Source organism: Elephantulus edwardii, unplaced genomic scaffold, assembly GCF_000299155.1.
Source record: "Elephantulus edwardii isolate Elephantulus edwardi_28Jun2011 unplaced genomic scaffold, EleEdw1.0 scaffold00070, whole genome shotgun sequence".
Lineage (NCBI taxonomy): Eukaryota > Metazoa > Chordata > Mammalia > Macroscelidea > Macroscelididae > Elephantulus > Elephantulus edwardii.
In genome coordinates, this window is record NW_006399820.1 from 18,959 (window position 1) to 29,611 (window position 10,653).

Below are 10,653 nucleotides of genomic sequence, written 5' to 3' on the forward strand. Positions count from 1 at the left end.
TACCTAATCACATATCCCTTTTAAACAGTTTTCTCCCTTATCTGTTTCAATGCAGTATACATTATTGAACGCTCTTTTCTCAGTCTCCCCCCAACCCCGATGTCAGTCCTGTTTTACAACAGTGGCACCATGCAGTATTTGTCCTTTTGTGACTGAGATACCTCACTCAGCATAGTGTCCTCCAGGGTCAGCAGCATAAATTTTGTTGATTAAGCCCACGTCTTTACTTGCATTATATTCCCTCTTTCTTTTATAAAAGAAAAAAAAAAAGAAGGGACGCTCTAGGTGGAGTTCGGGGTAAGGAATGATTTATTGAAAGGAATATGTAAATAACAACATACACTTAAGCAAAAAAACAAAAGGCTAAAAAAAAAAGAGAGAGCGAGGGTAGAAACTTCGGAGGGGAATGGAATTGATTACTGCTTTTTGTTTAAACTAAAAGCAACCAAACTCCTCCAAGAGATTGTTTTAAGATGAGCATAAATAAGAATTACCCTTCAAAAATAGAAATGAGACACCATCTGAGAAAAGGTCTATAACAATCACCTAAGAATTAATGCAGTAGCAGACAGACGAGGTGGCCGAGTGGTTAAGGCGATGGACTGCTAATCCATTGTGCTTTGCACGCGTGGGTTCGAATCCCATCCTCGTCGTTCTGTTTGCTTCCCCCCCCCCCTTGCTTTATTGTGGGAATAAGGTTTTAGCAATTTGCTTTTATGGAAGATGTGGAGATCATGAAATTTGTCGAACTTTCTCAATCGCATTTATGAGAGTTAAGAATCAGAAGTGTGCCCACGCTGCTCCAGTCTCTGCTGTTCTAATCGAAAATCTTTCAAGCAAAACCGAACTCTAAACCTTTACCTTCCGTCTTCAAATAATCTCCCATGCGAGCCAGAATTTGTAAACGCCGCAAATCTGCCGTCTACTCGATAGCGACCCCTATCGGGTTTTCAAGGATTTAAATCTTTTTTCTGGAGAGCACTTGTCTTCCAAGGAAAGTCTAAATAGCTAAGGAGCTTCACAAAAAATTAACCCCTCCTCCGCCCCTCCCCACGCCAGTTAAATCAGAATACAATCCCCTTTATCATCTTTATCATCTGTATTTTACAGACGAGAAAACCATGGAAACCTACAAACTATTTAAAAAAATGACAGTCAACCTTTATTTATTAGGGTGAAAATGGCTAGGTTATTTTAGATCTAGTGGTTAGGGTAATGGTGTCTATGCCACAGGCCTGAATCAAGTGATTCATAGTTTCCCGAGGCATGTTATTTAGGAAGTGGATGTCACTACTGCTTCGAAATCTGTCATAGTATGTTATTGTTGTTATGTGCCATTGAGTCGCCTGCAATGAACCTTATTTTCATCAGCTCCAAACCCTTCCCTGTCCTGAGTCTCACTGACTCCAACCTCTATCGCCCCAGTTACTGTATCAACCCATCTCAGGCGGGGTCTCGATCTCCTGCGTTGTCCGTCTACCCTTCTGAGCATGATGTCCTTCTCCAAGGACTGATCTTTTCTGGCCAGGTGCCCAAAGTAAGTGAGGCGGAGCTTCAAAATCCTAGCCTCCAAGGAGATACTTGGTTTCACCCTCTCCAAGACAAACCTATTTGTTTTCTTGGCAGTCCATGGTATGTTCAAGACTCTTCTCCAGCACCACAACTCTAAGGCATCTATTCTTCTTCTGTCATCCTCGGTCATTGTCAAACTCTCTAAAGGGAGAATATTTAGGTGATACCTGTTTTTTAATTTTACTTATTATTTATTTATTAGATGTGTTTTAGAGATAGTTTACAATGAAAGCTAAAGTGCATTTTTTAGAAATTCGGTAAAATACTTTGCATATTTTGTCTTTTCTCCCTTAAAAAAGCGTTGGAGCTGTTGAATGCTAAGGCGTCTGAGTTGTCCTGCTGCTGTAAGTTCTCTCTGACTCCTTTCCCATGAGTAAGGTCCATGGGGCACGATGTTTTTAAATCCTTCCCTTTCAGCTTTGTGCATTTGAACATTAAGTAGATATTTATCAAAGAAACTCTTAAAATTATATTGTCCTTATCTGTGTAAAGATAGAGTACGGAAGAGAGGGGACAGTGTTTGTACCTGGGGAAAAGTTAAAACTTCTCCCAGGCCGAATAAACCCAGAGCCTTTTGTCGTTCCTTTTAATACACGCCAATTATTTTTTTAAAAAATATGCCCAAGGTCCTTTAGCCTGTTACAAAGTAGAAAGGAAATCTGGAGCAATTTTGGCCTTGCCCTTCACCCCTTTGAAACCCAAAAGATCTCCCCCCCCCCCCGCCTTTGATTACTAAAGAAGGAAAGTGAAGGAGGAAAAAAACCCAAAACATCTTGGTTCTTTCTTCACAAGATTCTTAGAATCAAACTCTTACCAGTTTCACAGAGAGTACTGTATGTAGTTCAGGCCACAGTGAATCAGCCTCTTGATTCATCTCCTTGCTTCCCCCCTGCTCCATTATAATCTCCTCTTCTTGATGTCATTCAATGGAATGTCCTTCAGAAAGAACTTCTGATTTACTTTGTCTCTAGACAATGACTAGGAATGATAGAAGGAGAGTTGATGCCTTTGAGCTTCGGTGCTGGAGAAGAGTATTGAATATACCATGGACTACTAGGAGAACAAACACGTTTGTCCCGGAGAGGAGGAAGCTAGCTAGGCTGCTCCTTCAAGGCAAGGATTCTGAAGCTTCATCTGATATACTTCGGAAATGTTGCAAGGTGGGATCAGTCACTGGAGAGGGACGTCATGCTTGGGAGAGTGGAGGGACAGTGCAGGAGACGAAGACCCTCGATGAGATTGATTGATTCCGTCAATGGGGTGTGTCAGAGACAATGAGATTGGCAAGGGATAGAGTAGGGTTTAGGGCTGCTGTACATAGGGTCACTATGAGTCGCAGGCAACTCAATGACACATAACAACAACAACATCAACAACTAGACAGAAAAGACTGATTACAGTCTTCAATATGGATCACATCTCGACACCAAGGAAATAGAAATCTTCACCACCGTACCAATAAACAACATCATGGTTGTTTTTCTTATGTGCCCAGTTGAGTTGCCTGCGACTCCTAGCGTTCATATGTACTGCTGTCTATGTGGAAGACTCAATTATTTTTCTGAAACCTTTTTTCATTGTCCAGCTCTCAGAAGCATAGCAAGTAATTGGAAAGACTGTGGCCTGAATTAGATGCACCTTAATCCTCAAACTGACATCATTACTCTTCAATAATTTGGAAAGGTCCCTAGGTGCAGATTATTCCAGTGAAATATGTCTCTTTTTTTCCTGACTGTGGCTACCAAGAATGTTAATTGTGGGTCCAAGCAAGATGAAGCTGTTGACAGCTTCAGTATCCTCTCCATTCATCATGACGCTGCCTATCTGTCCCAGTGGTAAGAATCTTTGTTTTCCTGACATTGAGATGCAATCCATACCAAAGGCAACATTAGTTGATCTTTCTGCAAGGAGCGCTTCAAGTCCTCCTCACTTTCATCAAGGAAGGTTGTGTCATTAGCATAACAAAGGTTATTGATGAGCCTTCCTCCAATCCTGATGCCACAATTTTCTTCATAGAGTTTAGCTTCCCAAATAATTTGCTTAGCATACAGATTGAATAGGTATGGAGAAAGGATACAACCCTTATGTAGTGTTCTCTTGCTCTGTTTGCACAATACTTGGTCTAGGTGTATGTTTCACATGAGCACAGTTAAGTGTTCTGGGATTCCCTTTGTTCTCATTATTAGCCATAATTTATTATGATTCACATAGTCAAATTCCTTTGTATAGTCAATAAAGCACACAGATATTCTCCTGATATTCTTTGCTTTCAGCCAGGATCCATCTGACATCAGCAATGATATCCCTGGTGCCCATACCCTCTTCTTGAGCAGTTCAATCCTGTTTGAACTTCTGGCAGTTCTCTATGTACTATTGTAGATATTTTTCAATGATCTTCAGCAATATTTTGCTTGCTTGTGATATAAGTTATATTGTTTGATAATGTCCACATTCTATCACCTTTCTTGGAAAATGGGATAAAATACGTATTTCTACCAATCTATTTTCCAGACAACTGTCCTTCAATTTTCCTGGAATAGAGTGGTGAGTACATCCAGGACTGTATTATTTTAAGCATGCTGATTGTTATTCTGTCAATTCTTGGGGCCTTATATTTTGCCTAAGCCTTCAGTGCAGCTTGAACATCTTCTTTCATAATCATTGGCTCTTGATCATGTGGTACTTCCTGAAATAGTCCAATGTCAGTAAATTATTTTTGGTACAATGATTCTGTGGATTCCCTCCATTTTCAAGATTTTGCCTATAGTATCTCCAAGTACTTCATAGACTCTGTATATATACTTTGTAGTATAGAAATTATACTGTTAAGAACTTATCTACTATTCCATTTCTTGGAATATACCCCAAGAAAATGAGAACTGAGGCTCAAATGGAAATTTGTACACCACTGTTCATAACAGCATTATTATTTACCATCACAAGAACATGGAAACAGCCCAAATGATCAACCACAAATAAATTGATTGAGAGGTTGTGGTACATTCATACAATGGAATACTATGCAGTCTGCAAGAGCAATCATTTTGTAAATTACTACCTAACTTGGGAGGGACTGGACAACGTTATGCTGAGTGAACTAATTCAGTCCTATAAGGACAAATACTGTATAAAACCATTATTGTAGAATGAGTATGAGGATCCAAGGTGGAAATAGACGGGTGAGAATGGGGGAGGGGGTTAGGGTGTTAATCATAGGGTTGTACAGTTTGATGGGTGGGTGGGATGAAGGAAATGGGAAGAATCTTTTGTGAAAAACAATTTATTCAAACTTTGTAAATAAGTCAGAATAAAATAAAAAACTTTAAAAAGCCTTAACTTAGAATATAGGACATAAGTAAATATATACTTGTAACAGGAATGTATACCAAAGCACTCATAGCAATGAACACCTGTGACACATTAGTCTGTGGTAGAATATCTGCAGTACATTGATCACAGATATAATCACAGATAGAAGTATCTGTGATTGGCTAATCAGTAAGTAAAATGACTAAACAAACTCGGTTACTCCTAAATAATAGGAGGCCATGGAATGATTAGAATTTAATCGTATTTGCATTTAAAGTTCCATTTAAAAATCACAAAGTAAAAGTTTGATAAAGCTGGTACATATAAAGAAGAATTTTATATTTGACCCAAAGCATGCCAAATCGAAATAAAAATATATGTGTTAAGTACAGTGTAAATTGGCCTTTAATATTTTAATCTGTACTCCTTTAATCTGGTTACTATTGTTAAATGCTGCTAAGTTGAGTCCAATTCCTATTGACCCTATATGTACAGGAGAACAAAGTCCCGCCTTATCCTATGCCATCCTTGTGATTATTTCTGTTTGAGCTCATTGTGGCAGCCACTGTGTCAATCCATCTTTTTCAGGATTTCTCTCGGATGACCTTCTACTTGAGCAAGCATTTACATATTCCTCTAAGAATTGGCCACTCTTACATGTCCAGAGACTCACTGTCACTGTTTGTCCTCACTGCAATGGACTTTCAGTCTGGGCTCTACTACTACACTTGTATAACTATCCGCGCTTCTCTACTGTTCTCAGGTTTGTTTGTTTTCCCTCAGGGTTTTAAGAGGCCCTCAACTCATGGCACCTACCACCACCACCACCACCACCAACATGTCCAAAGTACAGGAAATAGCTCTATCAGTCTTACCTTTAAGATTGTTCTGCTGTACTTCTTCTAACACAGATTTATTTGTTCATCTGTAAATGGACAGTATATTTAATAATCCTCACTGTAATTCAAGGATATCACTTACCCCCCTTCCTTATTCATTGTCTATTTTGCATGCACATGCTGTTGTTGTTAGGTGCCACTGAGTTGATATGACTCATAGTGACCCTATGAATATCAGATTTGAACATTGACCTATCCTGTGCCATCTTCATCATTTCTGACAGACTTGAGTCCATTTTTTGGAAATTCTATGTTAATGTACTGTTTTAGTAATTTTAGAAGATTTCCTGAAATATTTTGTTCTCTTGCATGCATATGAGGCAATTGAAAATGCCAGGGTACATTAGCCATTGAAGTGACATCTATGTTCCCCCACCCCCATACTTTAAAGATGTCTTTTGCAGCACATTTGTCCAATGTAATACATTATTTGATTTCTTGAAGGCTGCTTACATGGCCATTGATTGCACATTTCAGTTTATTCTATTTATCATAATGTTGCTTCTCAGTCCCGTTGTGGGGATTTTTGTTCTCTTTATGTTGAGATGAAATCTCTACTGGAGACCATAGGTGTTATCAGTTAAATTATTGAAATATTTGCTTTCATCAGGTAAGATTATGTCATCTGCATATTACAGATTATTAGTGAATCTTCCTCCAATCGTGATCTTATCCCCGCCCCCCCCAAAAAAGTCCATGTTTTCAGATAATTTGCTCAGCATGCAGACTAAGTGAAGTTTGGTGATAAGACACGATTCTGATGCATACCTACACCTGGCTAGTGATAGGTAAAGGAGAGATGCTTCTTAAAAAAAAACAAAAAAAAAAAAAAAACAACTAGGTGCTTTCAATTCGGAGATGTTTCAGGTTTCAAAATTGAAAATTGTTCTCCACCAAATCATCAATAAGAACACACAAATAGTTGAATAAGTTTGGATTTATTTATTTCTTGCAATGAGAGACAAAGCACACGGGGGAACCATGAACGGACTATAACTGTGATTGGACAGCAAGGGGAGAGAAGTAGGGCTATAGCTTTAATTGGTAAAGAAGCAGCAACCACTCAGATTGGCCAGGAAGGAGGGAATGTTGTCATTTTTGTAATTTGGGCAGATGCTCAGACATGATTTTGGGGGTTTATTTTAAACTTGCTTTCAAATTAATAGAATAATATTATCTGCTTTGTGTTCAATAAGAGAACATCAATACAATAGAGTTTATATTTAATCTATTTATCAATTTTATATTTCCTGTTTTGCTCTCTTCTCCAATCCTCCTTACCAAGCCTCTCAAGGAGATCGATTTTTATGTACTTTGCTTGGGGGAGGGAAACAGGGAATGCATTTTACATGCTATACATTAGTAAATGTATTATTATTATTTTTGTGTGGGTTTTGTGTGTGTGTGTGTGTGTGTGTGTCTGTGTGCATAAAACTTTAAAGTCCAGTAACTAAGAAATGATCAAATACCACATTTTCTATACAATTTAGAATCTGCAGATGACTAGAGAAATCCAGAATCAGGCAGCCTGACAGGGAGGCTGGAAAAAGATAATTAATACTATGTTTTAAATAGTCATCATTTTGACTTTACAAAAATATTTAAGACTCCCAAGTCATTTGGTCCATAGCCCGATGACTTTATGACTTGAGGTTAACTGATACTTAACCACCAAAGTTCTAATTGAAAGTTATCTAAATCCTGAATATTATTGTTAAATTAAACTACACACTTTCTGTTTGGGTTTTTCAGTGTCTTTAGCGTCTCAGCTAAAGACTCAGCTGTTGGGGGTAGAGTGAGACTGACAAGTCGAGTCTATGAAACGAAGTAAAATATAAAAGTTCAAAATACAAATTTGAGGACTTGTGAACACCCAAATTAATGGTAGTCTTTTATTTCGCTCTGGCTGCCACTGGTTCTTCCATTGTATTTGGAAATGTCCTTCCTTTCCTTTGAAAGGAGGGGCGGAAGAAAAGGGTTAAGAAATCCCAAACAAAACGAATTTTCCGAGTTTTTTTTGGTTTCTTTTCCACTAAGTCTTACTGCATAAAAAGAGCAAAAACGTAGCTTAACCACGAAGGGATTCGAACCCTCAATCTTCTGATCCGAAGTCAGACGCCTTATCCGTTAGGCCACGTGGTCTTGAGCGATAACCTGTGCTACAACACTTAGAAAGTACAAGAGCGTCTCTCCTGGCCCCTAGTGCTTTGAACATACTGCCAGATAAAGCAGTATCGTTTACTCCTGCGCTTTCCTCCTAAGAAAATAAAACCTGTAAATTACGTGACCATATGAGTCCACCTTAAGCAAGGTGTTCTTTGGTGCCGTGGAGTGATGTACAACTCATAGCTATTCTATAAACAACATATCTGAACCCTGTTTTATCCTATGCCAACCTCACACACAATCTCTGACACATTCGAGCCCATTGCTGCAGTCATTGTGTCAATACCTATGCAAGGTGGGAACTGACAAATTAGTTTGCTCTTGGAACATAATCTATATAACAGAAAAAGCATTCTTGCTATATACTACAGGAAAACTGACGTTCACAGGGCTGCAGAGACGCCAAATTATTGCATTATTTCTGCGTTAGGCATGTTTTAAGACAAGCCGACTCAGGATTTGTCCTCTGCTAATATTCACCCTCATTCACCATTTCTAGACTCGAGTGCTTGGAATGGCAGCGCAGTTACCGTGGAAACTGCATATGGAAGGCAGTGCGCATAAAGCATTGTCTGCACAATCGTTTTCTGTATCCTCCTTGGCTATCAGCAAGATCCCCAGGTTTAGCAACTATCTCCATCACGTATTCTCTTACATTCTATGATTGTTAAAATCGGAGCACTTTTTTACAATATTCATCTAGTTGTTTCAAAGAAAGACAGTGCTTTTCTTGTGGTTTTTAGGGTTCAAGGTTCTTAAATTTTAAGAATAAAAGAACACTCATATATGCTTAAAGACATACAGAGAGAAAATACTAACAAATTCTACATTTAATAGAGGAATATTTGAACATGCATAAAAATGTTGAAATAAAATAATTCTGTGGGCAGTATATTTACAGGATTTGCGGTGTTCAATAGACTACATGACCCTTGCAAGGATTTAAAATTTTATTTTTGGTTGAGGAGTAGGAGCACATTAAAACTGTGCTGAATTTTCCATATATGGTTTTTCATCTTACATGTGAACCTTATATAACAAAAAAATTCTTCTCACCTGCAAATATTTGAATGTAGACTTATTCTCTCTCTCTCTCTCTCCCTCTCTCTCTCTCTCTCTCTCTCCTCCTCCTCCTCCTCCCTTTTCCTGGAAGCATGATCACTGAGAGGCTATTAAAAAATGCAACAGATACCCAAACAGATACATGCACATCTATGTTTATTTCGGCTTTGTTCACAATAGCAAAGAGTTGGAAACAACCCAAGTGACCATCAACAACCAAATGGATAGAGAAGTCCTGGTATAGTTACACAATGGAATACTGTGCAGCATTGAAAAACAATGACTCGTGAAATATTACACAAAATGGGAGGACATTATGCTGAATGAAATATCTCAGTTACAAAAAGACAAATATGGCATAATGCCACTGTTATAAAAGAGGACTGACATGGGGGTTGGGAGGAGACTGAAAGAGGGGATAAATAATGAATACTGCATTGAAACAGATGAGGAAGAGAACTATTTAAAAGGGATATATTATTAGATATTATTGTTATGACAGGAGTCCAGAACGAAGGTAGCATAGTGGAGTGGACTTGGGGGGGGGGCAGGGATTGAATAACAATGAAAGAATTTTTCTTTTACTTTTGAAAGATAAAGGCGAATGAGGTGGTAGGGGTAGGCAGGGAGAAAAGTGCAACAATGAATGAATGGAAATCCAAAGTCTCTGTAAACTTTCATGAAAATAAATTTAAAGTAAAAAAATGCAACTTGATACATAATGATGACTAAACCAGTGTAGTGTGGGTCGAAGTGGTGAGAAGTTATTATATTTTGAATCTGTTTTAAAGGATTTACTGATTGGAATGGGGATACAAGAGATATGTGAAAGTTGTATACATTCCTAAAATTTTTCCCCCCATAGCAAAATTTCCATTTAGTGATGGGAAGGTGCCAAAAGTAGTAGCATTCACTAGGGTTGAGAAGGGAGGACAGGTAAGATTCCGAAATCAATCTGAACATGCTAAATATAAATTAAATTGTGTGTTAAATAGCGAGGTATGGAGTGGTCAGATTATATATTGAAAATATACGTATTTTCAATCAAAATTTTCCCTCCTCTATTCTAGAAGAGTTCCTGAAAAGAAACCAGTTAAAGACTAGTCTTCCAACAAGAAAACAACAGCGTTTTTCCCTAATGAGATATTCTGATCATATCACTCCTTCGCTCGAAATTGGTCAGTGATTTTCCACTGCCTGTGAGAAAAGACAATCAAAACCTATTTGCACTGTGTTATTTACTTCCCTTAGGACTTGCCTTTTTCCTGTTTTGTAATTTCTCTAACAATTTTTCAAATTCTCCTCCCTACAACTCCCTTACCTTCTATTTTCTAACACACAATTATTTGAAGTACCTCTGTTGTTGAAGTACCTGCCTGCTTTCAAGAGGACTAAAACTCAAAAGGGTCCTGTTGCTAAGTGCTGTCGAGTCATAGACGACTCATAGCGACCCTATGAACGAAAGTCCTAGACACTTGCGTGACTTTCATCCTTTTTCCAAGGTTCTTAGGGTTTCCCGAGGCAAGCTATTTACCCACAAGAGTCCTGTTGTTGTTGTTGTTGTTATGTGCTGTCGAGTCGTTTTCGACTCATAGCGACCCTATGCACAACAGCCCTAAACCCTGCTCTATCCTGCGCCAACCGC

The 10,653-nt window shown here is 38.4% G+C and overlaps 2 non-coding genes across 2 annotated transcripts; one reads left to right on the forward strand and one right to left on the reverse strand.

Moving 5' to 3' along the window:
* The first annotated feature begins 571 nt into the window (after positions 1–571).
* Positions 572–653, forward strand: TRNAS-GCU. Its single transcript has one exon. It is a non-coding gene; the product is annotated as a tRNA-Ser (tRNA).
* A 7,196-nt stretch (positions 654–7,849) lies between these two features.
* TRNAR-UCG lies at positions 7,850–7,922 on the reverse strand. The gene has a single exon. It is a non-coding gene; the product is annotated as a tRNA-Arg (tRNA).
* Positions 7,923–10,653: the final 2,731 nt, after the last annotated feature.